General features: G+C 40.4%; 1 long non-coding RNA gene across 1 annotated transcript; it reads left to right on the top strand.

Annotated features, from left to right (window-relative positions):
- The first annotated feature begins 753 nt into the window (after nt 1–753).
- Nucleotides 754–1,812, top strand: LOC131224029 (uncharacterized). The gene is made up of 2 exons (XR_009160804.1): nt 754–892; nt 1,456–1,812. It is a non-coding gene; the product is annotated as an uncharacterized LOC131224029 (long non-coding RNA).
- The last annotated feature ends 5,679 nt before the right edge of the window (nt 1,813–7,491 follow it).

Here is a 7,491-nt window from a genome sequence, read left to right on the forward strand (position 1 = left end):
ACAAGTGGGGCCCACCCACTCTCCCCACACGTGACACATTGGTATTATGGGGTAAGAAATGGAAAGGGCGGTATTGCCGTCTTCCGCGACACGGTTACAGTGGTAGATAGTGACATGGTACCAAGAGAAGGACTGGTGTCCTCTCTAACACCTGTTTTACCCGGCGTGTAAAACACCCAAGATCCTTGTGGCCCACCATGTTTCATATGTGAAATCCACTCCGTCCGTGCGGAGTGATCCTCTATGCTAGTCCCTAGGGAAAAAAATCATTTAGATCCGCTCTCAGGTGGGCCACACCAAAGGGAACAATGGGGATGGTACGCAAACCACAGGTTTATGTCCGGGGCCACCATGGAGTGTAAATTTCATCAAACCCCTTCATCAGATGTGACTCACCAGGATGAAGGGAAAGTACAAAAATCAGCCTCATCCAAAACTCACTCGGGTCACAACACCTGAACTTGAGGTTTTAATAGTGATCTTGAAATGTTCCATTGGTGTGGCCCATATGAGTTTTCTATCAGATTGATATTTTTTGGGTTTGGTGAAAATTAGTGTTACCACCTGATGGACAGAGTGGATTTCGTATACACAAATCGCTTGGGTGTTGTACGCACTACGTGAAACAGGCGTGTAGACGATCCCCAAGAGAAACGTGGTATGCAAGATTGGCCTGCAAGGGAATTCAAATATGATAGAAATAGTGTTGTAGACTTCACCCTTGTCCAACCAAACCTCTCTCTCTCTCTCTCTCTCTCTCTCTCTCTCTCTCTCTATTTCCTCTCCTACTTATTATGAAACACAAACCAACTTCTCTAAATGGGGTGGTTGCAGTCCCTCTTCTCCCCATTGAAGAAGATATGGCTTCGCCTGCATTCAGTCCACAAGAAGAGTATTTCTCATTTTACCCTTGCTATCTTCTCTCCATATATGTAGTATTACAGCTTCTTTTAATTTTTCATGCACTTTTGCATTAAACCATATGGCACCATTACCATCTTCTCATGTGTGCACCACTTCCGTCTAGTGCTAGTATTGCATGGTTTTGGTTGAAACCCGTTTCTCCAAATACCACCATTATCTCATTCATGATGTTAGTTCTTCAACACTTCTTAAGTGGTTGTGACTCACACACTACACTGGACATAAATGTACATCAATCTGGACCATCCGAAACGTCAGACACATACACATTGTGGATGGAGCACAGACCTAAATTCATGATGATCTGAACATCTATCTCCTTTCTAACCGTCACATTTGTTTCCTTCAATCAGATGGTTTTGATTGTCTGACCATCATAATATTTAGGATATGTTCCATCCAAAGAGGGACCTACAAATTGAACAATGTGGATTGGCATACATGTGTCAGATATGAAGGCTAGACAGCATTTTCTTTTCATTGCATGTACAGCATTTTCTCATGCGTTTCTTGTTTTTTAATCTTTTTCAGGAAGAGGGATATATATTCTCTATGAGGATGTGAAGTCCTGCCCTTGTGAGGATGTACACGTGCTGTGGTCCATCTTAGTGGAGTCACATGCACCACGCTTGCCATCCACACAATGACTGTCCCTGTGGGCCCCATAGCCAAAAAAACTGAGGGTTTTATTGTACATAAATATCATACACATCCACACACACATATATACAGCCCTTTTTTTCTTTTATTTCTAGCTATGCTAGATTGATGTGTAGAGAGGATCTCCTTAAATTCCCTACGTATTCACACGCTTGAAAATGGGGTAAGTCTTTTGTATAGAAAAACAAAAAGAAAATGATATGAAATATTACTTTTCCTTTTCTTTTATTCTATTTTCTTTTGAAATGTTGGATTGTCTATTTTGGGCAGTTGGGTTGGCAGTTGGAGTTTCGTTTTAGTATTACGTCCCGCTTCTTTGGTGGTTGATGCAGGGCTGTCCATGGACTGGGCTGGGCTTGTATGGGCTTTGGCTGAAATATTACTGGCCCAGTCCTAAAATTTAAGCTGTTCATTAATTGGGCTGTGATCAGGCTTCGTCTAAGCTTGTTCATAGATGGACCACAGTTTACAGTAGGTTGGCCCCCCCATGAGAATCACCTAATCCAAAAATCGGCCCTATCCACCCATCAAGTGAGACATACCATTGGAAACAGTATATGGCCATTAATAAATGGCAAAATACAAGTATGGTTCACTTGCCATTCAATTTATTTATTTAGACCCTAATTAGCCATAATTTAAAATTCAGGATCATTTGTTATTTAAGTGGGCCATACGACACGAAACTGAATTTAATTGTCCATTCCGACAATCCAATGATCCTAAGGATCAGAAATACTGTTTAAGTAAACTTTAATGGTTGATTTTGAAATCCAATGGTCAAAAATGTGCGATCAAGTGGTGGATAGCTATACAGAAAATTATAGACTTGATGGACGGTGGATTTTAGAAATTAGGACCCGAAACGGATAGTGTACTGTTTAATTTATCCCTAGATACTCCATCTAAAGTTTTATCATAATCGGATACCTAGAAACAAATTTTCATGTGCAAAATTTTTAGATTTCAAGTGTATATTATGATGTGTATATGTAGTCTAGTCCCAATCTTCATGGTAAGACTCCAGGGTGTTATAATCTACCTCCTTAAAGAGAATTTGATTACTGAAATTCAACACTTTTACCGTAAATATAAACGAGGATAATATATTTTATAATATTTCTAAACATTCATTATTTTTCCCATAAAATAAGTTAATATGTACAAGTGTATACAAGTAACTACTTGAACTAAGGTTATTACAACTTGATCAGTAGATAAGACTGATTGTTGGAGTAGGTGCTCCTCATGGTGGGGCTATCTTTTGAGGCAGCTTGGATCCCCCACCCCCACTTTTGTGGGGAGCCCAAGTTACATCTGCTTACATGGTGTACGAGTGGAACATCCAAGCCGTCCATCAGGTGGCCCCGACATTATAAATCCTTGGGCCTAAAATTCAAGATGCTTCATTGATCATCATGCTCCACGTGGTGCATGAAAACTAATGGAAGGGTAAGAACGCTCCACCCTCCATTGTATCAGTTGACAGGACCGATTTTATTTTATTTTTTTGCGAGGGAATTTATGAGGTAGGGCTTGCCTGATGGACGAGTAGGATATTCCATGTGTGCGCCATATTGTAGCACGTGGGGCGTGTATGGAGGCTGAGCTGTAATGCGTTTGGAATGAGCAAGCGTGAAGAACGTGATAGATGATCAGGCCACGCTCTGGGATTTTCAGTCTTCCAAGAATCCAAACCCATGCATTACGCATGAACTGTTGTTTATGCAACGTTTGGGAGAATGTCCCTGGACTTATCTATCCTCACGTCTGCCATATTCTCACAATGCTATGTTCCGGTTTTCAGTTTGTACAAGCATGACCAATGGTTCCATGATCCAAACGGTTGATATGATAGGCCTCACCATGGATGCTCCGTGCACCCAAAAAAAAACACCGACTAGGATACTCTTGCAAAAGAATAATTGACTGTTTAGTTGAATATGAACCGTTGATGTATTCTCTACCTTAACCATCTATTTGTTGGTATTGAAGGGTTAAGAAGGGTTAAGTATCCAATGTGGGTCCATATCAATGCTTTTTGAAGATGAGCCCCATAGATTTTCAGCCCCAACATTGTATCATAGTAAATACCTCAGTTTTAAATTTTTTGGGTCTCTGCTCTGCTCAGTGGTAGACAACGTGGGTTTCAACAAAGAGGTTATGGGTTCAAGTACCCATGTGGTGTGTGTGGGTGTGAGGGTGTGTGTTAATCTCTTTATTATGGGTTCAAGTACCCATGTGGTGTGTGTGGGTGTGAGGGTGTGTGTTAATCTCTTTAGAGCCCACCATGATGTATAGGTTTTATTCGATCGCTCACCATTCAAAACTTATTGGGAGTCACAAAAGTTTGGATCAATATGATATTTACTGTAAGAACACGTTGGATGGCAAATAAACATCATGATAGCTCCTAGAAAAGGTTTCACTGCAGGTGAGGGACTTTAACACTCCCCCACATAAGAATATATTAAACAAGGGTGGAGATACACTCATACCATAAATAGGTTAGGCTTGACTTATATTACAGGGGCATATTTGTTACCCCTGATGAGGGGTGTACACAAATCAAGCTAGCTCGGTTAGCTTGCTAAACTCGACTCAAAAAAGCTCGATTTGATTTGGTTTGAAGTTGAGTTTGAGCCGAGTCGAGCTGATTTTTTTAGCTCGAAAATGAGTTCGAACCGAGTTCGAGCTAGCCCTAGCTCGACTTTACTCGAATCGAACTCGGATCGAACCGGATTGATGACTCGATTACTTTGCTATTTATGTTGCTCACCAAGTATTTGATGAAATGACTCAACGAAGTGTGGCTAGTGGTAAGGAAGGTTTGTACGTGAAACGAATACCCTTTTTTTCTTGGTTTTTATGTTGCTTAGAAAATATTTGATAAAATACCTGTAAAATCATTGCTTCTATTTTACATACAGTGAGATTTTGAAGTTGCAGTCCAGGTATTTATGAAAATGCCTCAATGGTGAACTCGGCTTGATCTTGCCTTGAACTCGGCCCGAGTTGCTAATCAAACCAAGCCGAGCTGCCCAGTCAAGCTCGAGGACCGAGCCGAGTTCGAGCTAAGGTCAGTCATTGGCTGAGCCGATTCAAGCTGAGGTCAACTCGACTCGATTCGACTCAATGTACACCCCTAGCCTTGATTTTGAACACTTGACCTTTCACTTTGATACTGTGTTAAATCACAACTTGCTCTAATAGCTCTAGCCTTTGGAGGATGGTGTATCAATGTATATCCAAATACTTTAACATTATTGCTCCCCAACAAGCAGACTCTATTTTCAAAAATAATTTCATGTCTATTTTTCCATATGCACCACCAATGGGTATTCTTGCATATGCAAGATGACTCAAAAAATCAACAGTTGATGGTGTTTAGTGTAAGGTTTCTTTTAAGCCTGTCGCAATTTAATGATTGTCAACTTTTAGGCAGTTGTTATTGATTATTTTTTTATATTATTAAATAACTTAGTCTTTAAATAAGAAAATGTTAATGCAATGTACCGTTTCTCTATAAAACTCTAATGGTTTCCATACATGGAACATCTCTCTGCTTTTTTACATTCCAAGGAACATGTAAAGCCTAATTTCTTAATTCTCAAGCAAGTGCTCTCTATAGCTACTATCTATAAAAGGGATATATATATATATATATATATATATATATATATATATATATAAGGGTAACCGTACTGGTAATTCTTTACCAGAAATTCCTTGTACAATAGAAGTCAGAGAAAAAAAAGAGAGAGAGAGAGAAAGATAAACCTTGTATTCTTTATTTCTTTTGTTAATAAATAAAAAACTTATGTAATTAGTGTCTCATCAATGTAAGTAAATTGTAAAATCATATAAATCTCTATGCATCTTATCTTTTATTATTATTTTTTACTTTTGACTCTTTTCCTTTATAATTTTACCTTATTTATATCAATGGTGTACGGTATATTTCCATATGTACCAGTTGCAAGGATAAACAAACGTGTAAGCAACATCACGGCCAAAACTCGTTCCCATGGCCCATGCATTCTTTGCAATGTTGCACTTAAGCAGCAAGTGGCTATAGAAGCGTGAGGTGGGCCACCTTCCACACAAGAAATTGGGCTTCATGTGTGGATGGAAGAAGCAAGATTTTCTTCAACTGGCAGACTGAGTGGAGATACCTCGTTTCAACACTTGAGGTCTTGGTATCGATCCCTAGCGGGGGTGGCTAACAGGGAGTGTGCGCACTGACATGGGTGTGTACTAACAAGCTACCCCAAAATTTATATATATATATTTAAATAAAAAATAAAAAATAAAAAAAGGGATATATTACGAGGGTCTTCCCAAGCTTTTAAAATGAACATAATCTCCGTCAAGAAGATGTTTTACTTATCTTATAATCAGAAAATAGTTTAATACTAGATCATCATAAGGTATATGTTTTTGGGTTGTCTCATGCTCTCGGAGGAATGTGATGGATATTGAATCTTACGTACACATGCAACGGATAATCCTAACTCTCCAATGAGTGACCGTGGAATAGATGGACGAAAAGTTAAAATGGTTGGTGATCCAATTTCAATGGAAAAATCAGATGGTTAGGATCATTGGATCAATGGGATCTTTCCATCGGCCACAGCCCATGTAGCAAGCACAATTTGAATGGTATGGATAGATGTACGGGTAACCCAAGGTGGACGTGTAAGTATCACTCACCATTTTGGGTCGGATTAATCACGCAACCGAGAAAAAGCGATTGAGTGAGGTGATGATTGGTCCACACGCAAAGGACGCTGATGTAATTTAAGGGTGCGTATCGGATACTGCCGTTTCCTCTACTGCCTCTGTACCAACCAACGCCCGTATCGGTGTCATGTGGTGGGAGTTGACTCATTGTTGAGGCCTGCATAGAGCATGCTTGACCGTTGATTGGTCGATGGACTTACATATTTCTGATTGTCAGCTCCTTTTAGCCATGGGCCCAAAAATGAAGCAGATATGAATCTCAGGTGGACCACACTACGGGAAACAGTGGTGATTGAACGTTAAAAAACTTTTTGTGGGCCACAAAGGTTTTGGATCAAGCTGTTATGAGTATAGAGAGTTTTTAATGGTGGCCGTTCAATCACCACTGTTTCATAAAGTGAAATGGGGAGAAAGATAATTTGAAACAAATGGATAGCACTAACTTGGAATCCAAGCTACCCATCCACCTGACGAGTGAACCAACAAGATTTTCATGGTTAGAGCATCGAATCTTCTGCCCCACCTGATGGACAACCTGGATGTGTCTCGTGCACTTGCCACGTCGACGGTGCAGATGGGCTGCCTAATGGACGAGTGTGGCATTATCCAAAGTACGAAAACATCAATGATGTGACCTTATCGACCTTAAATCAGGCACATGTATCGGTGGGCCCCACATACGGCAAACTGCATCCTCACTCATTGCTATATTTTGGGACCACTGAATTGAGAGGACTTTAGGTGGGAGAAGCTATGAATTGTGGAAGACATAGCTTCTCAGTACACAGAGACATCATTTCCATGTATATTCAGGGTGAGAACGTGTTGCTTGTGTAGAATGTTCCAACCGTGCCAAAGGTGAGCTGCACCATACGTATCACCTGGGCCGAAGATAAGACTAATCCACTCTTTTAGTGGGCCACACCGGTGCATTGAATTAGACCATTGACAGTGTAGCCACTTCGTGAGTGGCCCATCCCAATTTTTGCCCCATGGGATTCCTTATAGTACGGCCCACCATTTGCATGGCTCAGCTGTTCCACATAAGTGAAACAGCGACATGTAAAAGCTCACTTTCATTGTCCTTTTCACAGGAGAATAACCCACTCTTCCACAGCAATAGAAGCTCGGTCCATAGCTTTTGAAAAGCCCCTTGTCTAATGT

This window comes from Magnolia sinica, chromosome 13 (assembly GCF_029962835.1).
Source record: "Magnolia sinica isolate HGM2019 chromosome 13, MsV1, whole genome shotgun sequence".
NCBI classification, from domain to species: domain Eukaryota; kingdom Viridiplantae; phylum Streptophyta; class Magnoliopsida; order Magnoliales; family Magnoliaceae; genus Magnolia; species Magnolia sinica.